Source organism: Loxodonta africana, chromosome 10, assembly GCF_030014295.1.
Source record: "Loxodonta africana isolate mLoxAfr1 chromosome 10, mLoxAfr1.hap2, whole genome shotgun sequence".
NCBI lineage: Eukaryota > Metazoa > Chordata > Mammalia > Proboscidea > Elephantidae > Loxodonta > Loxodonta africana.
Window position 1 is genome coordinate 104487105 of NC_087351.1, and position 13613 is coordinate 104500717.

At 51.5% G+C, this 13613-nt stretch overlaps 1 protein-coding gene across 3 annotated transcripts in view; it reads right to left on the reverse strand.

The window, feature by feature from the left end:
- GPR68 (G protein-coupled receptor 68) overlaps positions 1–13396 on the reverse strand; it is a 34817-nt gene extending 21421 nt beyond the window's left edge. The window contains exons 1-2 of one of the 3 annotated variants that reach the window (XM_023546501.2): positions 13324–13381; positions 8276–8425 (exon numbers count right to left, since the gene is read on the reverse strand). The gene's annotated coding sequence lies outside the window, so the exon portion shown is untranslated. Of the gene's footprint in view, positions 1–8275; positions 11670–13323 lie in introns of those variants that run through there. The other 2 variants (XM_023546502.2, XM_064292877.1) reach the window with 2 other exon arrangements.
- Positions 13397–13613: the final 217 nt, after the last annotated feature.

A 13613-nucleotide genomic window follows, 5' to 3' on the forward strand; every position in this document is an offset into this window, starting at 1 on the left:
TGTTGTACATGGGGTCTCCACAAGTTGGAGTCAATATATCTATCTGTCTATGGCGACGCCTCCCTCAGACCTGAATCAGGCCCAGAGAAACTGATTCTGAACAAAACGTATTCTGTGGTAAGACCCTAGTCATGGATATTTGTATTTTTTCTGGCTCTTTCCTGGGAGGAACCCTACCTCCTCTGAAAAAGATTAATTAACTCATCACCATGGCACCCAGGAAAAAAAATGAAAAAGCAAAAGTGAGGACTTTCAAGTTGTGGTAGATCCAAGATGGTGGCAAATTGTTTGGTAATCTTTCCATTGATAGGTGGGGTCTAAGTCCCTTCCCCTTGAATCTGGGTGGGCTCTGTGACTACTTGACCAACAGAATAAAGTGAAAGCAACACTGTGCTAGTTTCTGAGTCTAGGCTTGAAGAGACTGGCAGCGTCCACTTTCTATCTCTTGAGATAGTTGCTCTTGAAACCTAGGTCCCATGTTAGAAGGAAGGTCAAGTAGTCCAAGATCCTGCCCGACAGCACCGGCTGAGCTCCCAGAGGACAGCCTGGATCAACCTGCTGCCATAAAAATGTGCAAAGTTGGAAAAAGAGTCTCCAGGCCCAGCTGAGCAGTATCAGTTGATGGTCTGAGACAAGCCATCCCCAGCAAGCCCTGCCCATATCATAGATCTGTGAGCAAAATAAATGATTGTTATTTTAAGCAATTACCTTTTGGGATGGTTTGTTATGTAGCAATAGATAATTACAATGTAACTATTATTTTTTTCCAAAATCACTTAAGGGTCTACCATGTGCTGGATTTGTTTATATGGTTATTTGGCTTTAATTTTTATAACTCTGTGAGGTTTTGGGTGAGGTAGATATTATTATCTCCATTTTCCCTATGAGATATTAAAGCTTGTAAAGGTAAAGTATCTTGTTTGAGGCCAGCCAGCTAGAAAGGATGAAATGGGGATTCTGACGCCAAAGCTCAATGCTCACTCTACCGCCATCACTACCACCATACTCCTCCTCTTATCTGATGGTGACTTTGTTGTTGTTGTTAGGTGCCGTCGAGTCAGCTCCGACTCATGACAACCCTGTGTATGACAGAAGGAAACATTGCCCAGTCCTGCACCATCCTGACAATCATTGCTACATTTGAGCCCATTATTGCAACCACTGTGTCAATCCATCTCATTGAGGGTCTTCTTCCTCTTCAGTGGCCTTTACTCTACTGTCTTGGTTATCTAGTGCTGCTATAACAGAACTACCACAAGTGGATGGCTTTAACAAATTAAAGTAGGCTAAAAGTCCAAATGCAGGGAACCGCCTCCAGGGGAAGGCTTTCTTTCTCTGTCAGCTCTGGAGGAAGGTCCTCGTCTTCAATCTTCCCCTGGTCGAGAAGCTCCTCAGGCCCCAGGTCCAAAGGACACGCTCTACTCCAGGTGCTGCTTTCTTGGTGGTATGAGGTCCCCAACTCTCTGCTTGCTTTCCTTTCCTTTTATGTCTTGAGAGATAAAAGGTGGTTCAGGCCATACTCCAGGGAAACTCCCTTTATCTTGGATAAGGGAGGTAACCTGAGTAAGGGTGGTGTTACAATCCCACCCTAATCCCCTCAATATAAGATTACAATCACAAAATAGAGGACAACCATACAATACTAGGAATCATGGCCTAACTAAGTTGATACACACATTTTGGGGGGGACATAATTCAATCCATGACATCTGCCAAGCATGGTGTCCTTCTCCAGGGACCGGTCGCACCTGATAATATGTCCAAAGTACACGAGATGAAGACTCATCATCCTCACTTCCAAGGAACATCCTGGCCATACCTCCTGCAAGACAGATTTGTTCATTCTTCTGGCAGACCATGGTATACTCAATATTCTTTGCCAACACCACAATCTGTGAGTGGAGAATCAGCAAAAAAGATGAACACCCTCAATGAGATGGATTGACACAGTGGCTGCAACAAATGGGCTCAAGCATAGTAAAGGTTGTGACGACAGTGCAGGACCAGACAGTGTTTCATTCCGTTGTACGCAGGGTTGCTATGAGTCAGAACCAACTCAACAACACCTAACAACAACAACAACAACAACACAATTGAAATGTGTCAACTCTTCTTTGGTCTTCCTTCTTCATTGTCCAGCTTTAGCATGCATATGAGATGGAAAATACCATGGGTGCTGATATTGTTTACTCCTTCCAGGCCCTCTGTAAGGCCCATCCCCTGAACACCACGAAACTCTGGAAGCCTCTACATTTTGCAGTTGTTGCCTTGAACCTGTTTTCCACTCTGTTTCCTCTTAGGTATGTCTTCTCTACCTATGGTGTGCTCTCTGTCCAGATGGGCACAACATAACAGCAGTAACAAGAATACTCAGAGCTCACAGTTAGAGACCTTTGTATGGCTTTTAAGGTATGAGCTTTATCTGCATGATTTCATAACCACCCTAGGACGTAAGCTTTACTATTATCCCCATTTCTCAGAGGAGACACAGGCTTAAAAAAGAGGTTTGGTAATTTGCTCTTAACTGCTGTGTTGTGCTGCTCTTAGGTATCGTTGAGTCAATTCTTGACTCATAGTGACCTCATGTGTTAGAGTAGAACTGCCTCACAGGGTTTTCTAGGCTGTAATCTTTACGGAAGTAGATTGCCAGCTCTTTCTCTTGCACAGCCGCAGCCAAGCGCCTAACTGTTGCGCCACCAAGGCATCTTTTAACTGTCATACTCTAGTGTATATGTAGCCTATAGCATCCACCTTGTTGCAGCCGTGGTTCCACAGTTACGGTCAGAAATTCTTTTTTCTTTTCTTTGGACCTTGCATTTTTTTTCTTTTTTGGGGGGTGGGGTAGGGAAGGAATGTGAAGCAGAACAGATAACCATTTCATGTCACATTTGTATCGTTTCAAACTATTCTCACATCTCTTTTGTCCTCACAACCCCTCTTCCACGTGGCCATGTGTCTTAGTCATCTAGTGCTGCTATAACAGAAATACCACAAGTGGATAGCTTTAACAAAGAGAAATTTATTCTCTCACAGTCTAGTAAACTAGAAGTCCGAATTCAGGGTGCCAGTTCCAGGGGAAGGCTTTCTCTCTCTGTCAGCTCTGTAGGAAGGTCCTTGTCATCAACCTTCCCCTGGACTAGGAGCTTTTCAGCACAGGGACCCTGGGTCCAAAAGACATGCTCTGCTCCTGGCACTACTTTCTTGGTGGTATGAGGTTCCCCCAGTCTCTTGTTTCTTTTATATCTCAGAAAAGATTGACTCAAAACAATCTAATTTTGTAGACTGAGCCCTGCCTCCTTAACATAATTGCCTCTAATTCTGCCTCATTAACATCACAGAGGTAGGATTTACAACACACAGGAAAGTCACATCAGATGACAAAACAGTGGACAATCACACAATACAGGGAATCATGGCCTAGCCAAGTTGATACACATTGGGGGGCGGGGGGGAACACAGAATCATGGCCTAGCCAAGTTGATACACATCTGGGGGGGGGAGGGACACAGAATCATGGCCTAGCCAAGTTGATACACATTTGGGGGGAGGGGGCAGACACAATTCAATCCATAACACCATGGCTAGTATTTCTTATCTACTTCGCTTTACAGAGGCCTAGCCACAGCAAGTGACCTGTCCAAAGCCACACAGCCAAGTGGCTGCTGCTCCAGGTCAGCACTCTCTCCACTGCCCACCGGTGAATGCCAAAGAGCCTCCCCTCCCGGTGCCATTTCACCTCCGCAGGCACTGTCTCCAGCCTGCAGATTATCAGAGCCTCTGCTTTCTCATTAGACAATTTGATCGCCAGGCAGGGGGCAGCAGCCAACCAGTCCCCCACCTGGCGCTCGCTCCTCCTGTCCGCCATCATCTGCCAGCTTCCCCTTCTTCCAGTGGCTTGTTGGGGTCTCAGCAATCCCGCTCAGTGGGTTACCGTTGCCCCTCGCGTAGGAGGGACAAAGATTTCGGGGAAGGAAAGAGTTCAAAGGCTGGCCCAAACGGAAGCTTCAGACCCGTTGTGCCACCGAGTTCTGGGAAATGAAGTGTTAGCTGTCTTAGACTTTTTTTTTTTTTTTTTAAGTAATTACTAGGTGGCAGCGGAGCCAGCCCAGAGGCGGCCACAGGCGGAGACACCCCACACCGACACCCCCCTCCCCCCCAGAGGGGCCGGGACGCGCCAGCGTGTGGTGCTCAAGGCTGACACCTGGCAAGGACGCGTCTGCCTGCGCCGGTTAAGCACCTGCGGTGGCTGCTCGAGGTGCGTCGGCTTCTGCCGCCCCTGTCCCCTTCCCCGCCCCCGCCCCTGTCCCGGTCCCCGCTCTGCACAGTCCGAAGCTCCGCACATGCCCACCCCGCACGCGCGCACGCGCACACGGCTGCACCTGTCGGCCCCGCGCACGCGAGTGCTTGGCACATACTCGCCCCGCACGCGCACACGGCCGCACCTGTCGGCCCTGCGCACGCACACGCACACTCCTCCGCCTGCCTTCCCGGCACACACCCGCACCTGCCCGCACCCGCGCGCTCCGGGGCCGAGCCGTGGGGCCGCTCTCCGTCGCCGGGGTCCGGGGACCTGCCCGTAGCCGAAGGCGCGGAGATGGCCGCCAGGTCCGTAGCCCCATTCGCACTGGGTTTCCAGGGCTTGGCGAGCCAGGATTTTTCACGACCTCGGCGGGAAGAAGCGGCCTGCCTCCGGGGGATACGTACCTGCTCTGCGAGGGTCCAGGATGCTGGCCGTCGTCACCCTGCTCGGCGCCCGCACCCCTCTACGACCAACGCGCAGCAAGCGGGGCGGGTGCGGCGCCCTTGGGTTTTTCTTGCCCGCGGCTGTTGGCGATGGCTTGGGGACGCTGGCGAGTCTCTTTCCTGGCCAGGCCAGGTCCTCCTCCTCCTCGGGACTCTGGGCCCCCTCCCCCCTCCGGGCACACCCAGTCCTGCCTGTCTTCGCCCTGCCTTTGCCGTGACCACAGGCCACAGGCTCGGTGTCTGCCCTGAGTGGCCACGGTGGCCACGACAGAAGCTCAGGCCTGCCCTGGAGGTACAGTCGCCTGCAGCCCTTCCCCCACCCTGTCCCCAACACAGGGTCAGGATCTGCCCCGTAGCCTCAGGGGGGCCTGGCTGCAAAACGACAAGAGTCTTTCTCTACCCACATCCACCCGCAGTGGCCCTGGTTGCCAGGGGCCTCCCGCCATAACCCCCAGATGAGAAGCTGGGAGAAAAGCCACGGAGCAGCCCTCTGTCCTGTTCACCCACTATCCCGCTGCTCCACACATCAGTAGCCACATAGTAATAGTGTGGCGTTGCTGCTCTGGGCCTCTGTCCACCTCCTCAGACCTCAGGCCAACCCAGCCTGTATCCACAGTTAGGTTAGTGGCCTCCTGGATACCCCGCCCTGGCGGTCCCCAGAGCCTGTGTGTGCCTGGGGCTGGGGTGACCAGGGGCAGCACAGAGGCCTTACTATTTGTCATGGATTGAATTGTGTCCCCCCAGAATATGTGTCAACTTGGTTAGGCCATGATTCCCAGTGTTGTGTAGTTGTCCTCCATTTTGTGATTGTAATTTTATGTTAAAGAGGATTAGGGTGGGAGTTTAACATCCTTACTAAGGTCACATCCCTGATCCAATGTAAAGGGAATTTCCGTGGAGTATGGCCTGCACCACCTTTCATCTCACAAGAGATAAAAAGAAATGGAAGCTGAGCAGAGAGTTGGGACCTCATACTGCCAAGAAAGCAGTGCCGGGAGCAAAGCACGTCCTTTGGACCCAGAGTTCCTGCGCGGAGAAATTCCTAGTCCAGGGGAAGAATGATTACAAGGCCCTTCCTCCAGTTCTGACAGAGAGAGTCTTCCCCTGGAGCTGACACCCTGAATTTGGACTTTCAGTCTACTGAACTGTGAGAAAATAAATTTCTCTTTGTTAGAGCCATCCACTTCTGGTATTTCTGTTATGGCGGCACTTGATGACTGAGACACTATTGGACTGAGAATTCGAGGAGGCCTTAGTGCCCTTTTTCCCATGTACTCACAAACAGCAGGAGTAACAGTGACCAAAAAAAAAAAAAAAAAAAAACAGTCACAGCTCACATTTATTGAGCACTTACTGTGTACTAGGTGCTGTTCTAAGCACTTAAATGAATTGATTCTCACCAGGACCCTATGAGGTAGATACTATTATTACCCCCATTTTACATATGGGGGAATGAGGCACAGAGAGGTAAAGTAACTTAGCCAAGATCACACAGATCAAGATCTGCGATTCAAACCTTAGTAGTGGGTCCACTTTCATCCTATCCCAAGCCACCCTTAGCTGTTCTCTCAGCACCTTCCGCTCTTTCACATCTGCATACCTTGGCCCCTGTGGCCCTCATCACTCATAAAGCCTCCTATCCCCCATGTCCGGAATTCCTGCCCTGATTTCAAGATCTGAAACGCACCTCCACTATGGCGCCTTCATGGTTGTCCCAGGCAATTTGTGCCGAGCTCTCTCTGTCCTCCTTTGGCCCCCTTCCCAGTATTCTTTGCACTGCCTACTTCGGTTGCTGACACATAGCTGTATGCCTGGCCCTAGCCCTGGCCTGGTGCCTGGCTCAGAGCAGGGTTCCTCCATTCCTGCCTGTGAAACGAGCATCCAGCCCTGGTCGCTGTGGGTGTCTGCAGAAACCTATGCGGTTGGTCATCAGAACAGATGGCTGGTGGTTAGCAGGCAAGGGAGGCAGAAAGAGAGAGAGAGACCAACCTTCTTGCCTTCTGCCCACCTCTCTGGAGGGCTCGAAGCTCCACACTTTGTGACCTGGCCCCCAGGTGAGTCTCTGGAAGGAAGGAAATGGGCAGGAGGACAGAAGATACCCTGGCAGGGTGAGGCAGAGGTAGCAGAGGGAGGCTAAGGATTTTGCCTTTCCTGCTGGGCACACACCCAGCAACCTCCCAGCAGGCTCGTCTCCTGGGCCAGATCATCTCCTGCGCTAGTCCACATTTTGAAATTCTTCCCTCTTGCAAAATCTTCACAAATGGTGTTTTCTGGATTAACTCTTCATGTCATGAAAATGCACATCTGCTTTTTGAAAATTGCCAAACTCAATGTAGTTGTTTAGAGCTTGCTTTGGAAGTCAGAGTGTCTATGTTTGAATCCCAGCTCTGCTATTTGCCAGCAGGGTGACCGTGGACAAGACCCTTAATCTCTCTGTGTGCATTTCCAAATCTGTAAAATGGCACAGCGCTGCAAAAGGGGGCTGAGATGACTACATGAGTTAAGTTACGGAAAGCCCTTTGCAGAAAGCACAGCTCATTAAAAACCAAAAACCAAACCCAGTGCCGTCGAGTCGATTCCAACTTATAGTGACCCTACAGGACAGAGTAGAACTGCCCCATAGAGTTTCCAAGGAGCGCCTGGTGGATTTGAACCGCCGACCCTTTGGTTAGCAGCCTTAGCACTTAACCACTACGCCAAGGTTCAATAAATGTTAGCTAGCGTTACTATTGTTGTGCGCTCCAAATACGATCTTACATGTGGCTCTTATCTTTTGTTTACTGCATGTGCTTATGAATGGTCTCTTCTCATCCCAACAACAAGTTGTTTTATTCTCTCCATTTCACAGATCAGTGAACTGAACTGAGTTGCAGATGGTTATGTGAATTGGGAAACCCTGGTAGCATAGTGGTTAAGAGCTATAGCTGCTAACCAAAATGTCGGCAGTTTGAATCCACCAGGCAGTCCTTGGAAACTCTATGGGGCAGTTCTACTGTGTCCTATACGGTCACTATGAGTCAGAATTGACTCGACAGCAGTGGGATTTTTTTTGGTTTATACAAGTCATAAATGACTGCACCAGGACTTGAATGGGGTCCTGACTCTGAAGCTGCTTCTTCCACTGATGTTTGGACTCATCCTATCCCTCAAAGAAAGAACTGGGGGTGTTTTAAAGCCCATCTTCAGTCACCAGATCCAGGATTCTGGCTCTCAAGAGTACAGCACAGACAGCCTATTACAACATGAACCAGGAACTATATCCCTGCCAGGGCCACCACACTGCACAATATCCAGGGTGCCATGCACGCCATAACCTATGAGATGGTGGCTCCAGGAGCTGGTGCAGTGCACAGTCTGGGCAGCAGTGCTGGTGGCCCTGTCTCCCATTTTCTCTCCCATAGTCTCTGTTTGCAGATGTCCAAACATAGCTAGGGCCTTTCGTGCTCTAAATCCTCTACAGCTCCAACAAGCCCCCTTTAGATGACCATTTCACATTTTAGAAACAGAGCAGTGTGCCTTCTATTCCACTTACCTAAAGATCCAGAATGGGCCCGTGGAAGACAGGTTTGGCATCCCCAGCCATGCTCTCCCTAAGAAAGTGCTAGATCATCTCGTGGCTGGAGTTGGTCGTGTTTCTTGGTGTCCAGATGTCCAGCGGAATGTGTTGTTTCGTAAATGAAGCCTAGCATTGACATAATAAACAACAAACGACTTCCTGAGTGAAAACGAAGCATGTCAGACCCTTCCTGGGCCCAGAGGATAGTAACTGACGAGCCACGCTCGTGGAATGCCGATTTGAGATGCTGAACTAATAGGCGCCTTTCTCACCCACGATCTACCACATGGGGCTGGGCTCTGGAGACGTGGTCAGAAGTGCCCCACGCTTGGCGCAAGGGACATTGGCAACCATTTCTTCCGTTCCAGCCTCTCAGTTTTTAGGTTTGTTTTTTTTTTTGGCTTGGCAAAGAGTCAGCTTTCCATTTCATCTAAAGGCAGAGCCTGAGAACAGTTCATTCACTGCATTCTTCCAGCGAAAGCTCAGAGCGGCACACTGCAGGTGCTCAGAAAACGCAGCCAGAGGAATAGGTGAGAGAGGTGTTATACCAGGTCAGAAGGGTGCCACACGCTTGCCCTTCCAGATCCGTCCTACTCTGTGGATTGTATCACCTGGGCTCCCTTGCCCTCTAGCTGCTGTTGGCTTTGGCCAATGGGCAGCACTAACTGGAGCCCAGAGGGTGGGAGGAGAGCAGAGTCAGAGAAGTATTGATTCCGCTGCCAGGATTGCCACAGGTTGGCTGCTTCCCTTTATGGGAGAGCCCAGCTCCTGCCAGGAGCCCCTCTTGGCCCTGCTCTCTCCAGCTTCCAGTAACTGCTCCCTCCCTGTCTTAGCTTCCAGCGCTGCTGTAACACAAATACCACAAATGAGTGGCTTCAGAGAAGAGACATTTATTTTCTCACAGCTCTGGAAACTAAAAAGTCCAGATCAGGGTCTTGGCTGTGTCAATTCCTTCCTTCTTGGTGGCCTCGTGCATTCCCAGGTTCCTTGGAGTTCCTTGGCATGGCATCTGTCTTTCCGTGTGTCTGTCTGTCTAATCTGCTCTTTTTATAACGCAGAAATGATCAGATTTAGACCTAAGAGCTACATCTGCTAACCAAAAGGTCGGCAGTTCAAATCCACGAGGCACTCCTTGGAAACTCTATACGGCAGTTCTACTCTGTCTTATAGGGTTGCTATGAGTGGAAATCAACTAGACAGCAACTAGTTTTTTTTGGTTGTTTGTTTTGGTACCTGGGTATGGTCTAACTAGCATGACAAAGAAAATCTTATTTCCAAACAGGATTATATCCACAAGTATAGGAGTCAGGATTCCAACACATATTTGGGCGGGGGGAGCATAAGTTCACCCCTAGCACTCTCCCTTTCCCCTGCAGGCCTAGGGGTAGTCACAGCTCCCCAGAGATGCTAGTCCCAGGCTGCTGTACCATCCACGTTGATTCCCTTAACCTGAACCACGCCTTTGACAACTGGCCCTGTGTTAAACTCTATTACCCCTCCTGAGTGTGCCATCTGCCTCTTGCGGAGCCGCCATCTGATACAGAAATGCCCCTGGCTGCAAAGTGACAGGAATGGAACAATGTGCGGGTACTGAAGAATGCGCAGAGATTATCTCCTGACTGCTTTTCCAGTTCATTCTTCCAATTAGCACAGCTGGCCTGCCTCAGAGAAAATCTCTCTTTATCCCCCAAACAACACAGTGACTCCTCACTTCCTTCCTCAGCTCCAGTGCCAGCTCATGTATCCCTGCAGCTCATGTATCCCTGCACAGCCCCAAGCCTCCTCCGGCCGATCCCCTGCCCGTCCTTCCCGGCGCCGTGAGTTTCCAAGGGCAGAGGTGGACAACTATCACTCTGAGAAATACTCGCCATTGCTGAGGCAGGCACCTCCCAGGACGACTTCAGGCAGCAAGAACTTGGCTTTTCTGAGAATTACCTTTTCTGGGATCAGCTGCACTCCAGCAGGCTTGGGGCCTGAGCTGATTAATCAGACGACCTGATTAACACCGCAAAATTGTTTCCGCTCCCACTCAGATAATCCCCGAGGCTCTCAGACTATGACTAATGGGGATGCACCAAGGCAGGAAACTCTGAGGCCAGCAGGCAGTCAGCTCGGGTCCAGGTGAAGCGTGAGCACACCTACCTGGAGGGCTGGGAACCCATGCCATATCTCTGGCTGGACTGCAGACTCCTGCAGGAGGCCTTCAGGCTAGGCTTGCTCAAGCTGAGCCAGTTTGGGTTTGAGTCCTAAATCTGTTGTGCTCTGACTGTGAGAGCTCTGGCAAGTTATGCAGCCTCTGTGAGCCTCGGTTTCTTTTTCCTTAAAATGGGGTTAGTAATGAAGATGGGCATGAGAATCAAATATAAACGTGCCCTCAAGCAATCTGGTTGACATAGAAACCAGGAGCCCAGCCTGGCCGATGTAACGAGAGAGGTTATGCTGGGAAGGCACAAAAGGGGGCTGTGCTGGCTAAACTGGGGTGGGCCAGGCTGGGGTGTAACCTCTGACTTGGTTCTCCTGCTTAGAATGGTTCAGATCTGTGCTCCTCCACTTGATGGGCTGTGTGACCTTGGGTAAGTTACATGACTTCTCTGTGCCTTAGTTTCCTTATCTGTAAAATGGGGATAATAATAGCGCCTCACAGGGCTGTTGTATTATAGGAGTTTACAAGTGTAAAACTCTTAGAAAGAACCCTTCCTATAGTGAGTGCTCAATAAATGTTAGTCCCCCTCCTTCTTCACCCAACGCCTGCTAGAAGGCTGTGTGTTCCCCTCGGGTTCAGGTGTGCAGAATCTTGGTGGTGGCAAGCTAGTTGAGTGGTGAGAGAGGTGACGACTTTCCCTCAATTTGCTGTATAAGGTTTGCCTCCTATGGGGCTCATGCTACTTTGGTATTTGGATGCTGGGGGAGGACAGGGAGGAATTTGAGTGGTATCTGGCACCTGGGAAGGAGCCTTGGTGGTGCAGTGGTTAAGTGCTCAGCTGCTAACTGAAGTGCTGATGGTCCGAACCCACCAGTCACTCCGTGGGAGAAGGATGTGGCAGTCCGCTCCTGTAAAGATTACAGCCTTGGAAACCCTGTGAGGCAATTCTACTCTGTCCTGTAGGGTTGCTATGAGTCAAAATCAACTCCGCAGCAAGGGGGTGGCACCCAGGAACTTTTCCAGACTTAACTGGCTGGAGCCCCTGAAGAGAATCATTGGAAGCTCCCCCTCCAACCCCCCGGCTAATGGCTTAGGTGCCTCTAATGGGGTGCAGGAGGTTAGGACGATGGGAAAGAACTGAAATGAGAGAGGGCTGGCAAAGAATTTGCAGCCTAGACAGGGGTCTGACATAGAAAGCTCTGTGAAACTTCTCCTCTGAGATGGGCTTCAGACTGTGCTTGACGGGCTTCCAGGCCATCAGCTGCCATCTTGGGGGGCAATAATGATGTCAGAGAGACAGCCTAGCCTAGAGGTTACACCCTCTGGAGCCAGACTACCCTGGGTTCAAATCCCAGTTCTGCCACCTGCCTAGCTATTTAACTCTTCAGTGCCTCATGTGTAAAACGATGGTGACAATGGCATTTACGTTATAGTGTTGTGTAAAGTCCTTGGAACAGTTCCTGTCCCAGAGTATGTGCTCATTAAGTGTCAGCTGTTATTAAAATTTCACCAACCCCAGTGTCCTCTGGTGCAATCAAAAGGCTGGCTACAGTGGTCAGCTGAATAATAGCCCCCCAGAGATGTCCATGTCCTAATCCCTGGGGCCTGTGAATATGTCACCTTACTTGGCAAAAGGGACTTTGCAGATACGGTTAAGTTAAGGATTTTGAGATGGGGCTGTTATCCTGGATTGAGCCCAATGGAATTGAAAGGGTGAAAGGGGGAGGCAGAAGAGGGAGAGTGTCTGAGGAATGCAGTTTGGAAAAGACTCGACCTGCCATTGCTGGCTTTGACACTAGAAGGGAGCTGTGAGCTAAGGAATGCCGGCAGCCTCTAGAAGCCGGAAGAGGCAAGGAAATGGATTCTCCCCCAGAGCCTCCAGAAGGTACGCAGCCCTGATGCCCACACCTTGATTTTAGCCCAGTGAGACTTATTTCGCACTTCCGACCCCCAGAACTGTAAGATAAGAAGTTTGTGGTGTTTTAAACCACTGCAGGCAATTTGTTACAGGAGTAATAGGAAATTAATACAGCTGCCAAGATTCAGTGCAGCTGTACCCTTGGAAAGATGAGCCAAGTTGTGTCACTTCATAGTATTTACTCAGCACATGTGGTACCATCTCTAGTCCTTGTCCTCTGGAGGTGTGGAGAACACATCAGACCATACCACTGCATGTCCCCTTGGCATACACATTGCCAGGGATGGAATGCTCAGGGACAGACGCACACCTGTACGTTTAAGTGCAATAGAACCAGCTCCTGCTGTGGAGGTGACCCTTAGGCTTCAGTGGAGGAACAGGAGGCACTGAGTCCTCCTCAGCCATGGGGATGACCATCTCATTCCGGACTTCTACCAAGACCAACCACCACCATCCCTACCCCCAACGCACACTCAATACTGATGGGGGGGTGACAGTTGGGGTCAGAGGGCAGTGTGACAGGCTCTGAGATTCTCCAAGGAAGGGCTCCATTTCTTTTTTCCTGTGCCTTGGCTGTACTAGGGAGGATCAGGGCATGTCCCTAGGGCCTGGGCAGTGCTGGCCTTTTGAGCTCTGCCCCCTACGCCACAGGAAGCCTGGGCAAGGGCGCCCCCTCTGGCCTTCTGTTCCCCCATGTAGCACCCTCGAGACACACCCTTTGGGTGGCAGGTCCCAGAATGGCTGGGGCCTTCCTTTCCAGCTCCTCTCCTTCACCTCCCTGAAAGCCCTTTTCTCCGGAGACTGAATTTTGAACTTTGCGCCCCAAGCGACGGCCGGGAGCGGGTCTTGCTGGAGATCGGTGGCCCCCTCCGGCGGGCCTGGCGGCCCCTGTCCCCCTGCTCTGCCCACCCTGGCGGAGGGCCCGCTGCCCGGCCAGGGCCCGGAGCGCCTCGGAGCACTCACCCTCGGCTCTGCGGTCCGGGTCCCAGCGCCGCGGTCTCCCGGGCTCAGCGTCGACCCGCCCGCGGGTGGCCGGGTGCGCGGCGGCGGCGGCGGAGGCGGGGGCGTGGCGGGCCGCCCAGGGCTGAGTCGGCGCCTCCCGCTCGCCGTGCGGGCGCCGGGTCCGGCGGGCCTCGGGCCGCGGTGGCGACGCCTGTCCTCTGCGCGGAGTGGGGGGGCGGGGGGCAGGGGGGCAGGGGGGCGGGCGGAGGCTTCAGCTGCAGCCGAGGACCTGGCAGCGGGCCCCGCAGGCC